We start from the raw sequence: 751 nt of genomic DNA, 5'->3' as shown, positions 1-751 counted from the left end.
ACAGAGCAAACGGATCCAAAGTAGCAGGATGGAAGCAGAGGAAAAGGGGAGAAAATGCAAATTTGAAGAAAAAAAAACCCTTTATTCATCTTTAGCTGTGGCTGTTTTTAATTTGATTTTTTTTTTAACCAGACGCAGCCTGTAATTTACAGCGATTTCTCCCTTTATGACACATTTTCCAGCTACTTGCTATGCAGTGACGTTAAATTGCTCTATGTTTTATGACAAACTGCTCTCAGACTGCCGAATAAACTGTCGGTTTTTGTGGGGAAAAGCCACAGACGAGTTATGTTACATTTAAATGCCGCTCAGGAACCATTTATTTCTTCGGTTTTTAATGAAAATGTGATTAGAGGCTGCAGCAGATTCACCGGCTTTGTTTTATCAAGGGGTGTTTGCTGCCACCTGCTGTCTCAAACATGAATTGACTTTCTATTACTCTCGGTCATGTCCAACTAAAAAAAAACCACACACACACACAATAAGAACCAATGCAATTGATAACGATCGATATATACAAACGTATACACTGCAGACACTATATAAGTCAACATCTGACCTGAGGCCAGAAACCAAGCCGCTTCACGCGTCATACGTTGCCAATGTAATTATGACAGATTTAGTGCAATGAACACAGCACATTGTAAATAGACGCATGGAAAATGAGTTCAAGAGGAAAATTAAACATTTACCTTCACATATAATGACTCAGAAACAAGAAAATAGTGATGAACTCGAGGCTACAACCTCA

The sequence above is a fragment of the Cynoglossus semilaevis genome, chromosome 3 (genome assembly GCF_000523025.1).
Source record: "Cynoglossus semilaevis isolate Cse_v1.0 chromosome 3, Cse_v1.0, whole genome shotgun sequence".
Lineage (NCBI taxonomy): Eukaryota > Metazoa > Chordata > Actinopteri > Pleuronectiformes > Cynoglossidae > Cynoglossus > Cynoglossus semilaevis.
This window is presented reverse-complemented; position numbering follows the sequence as displayed.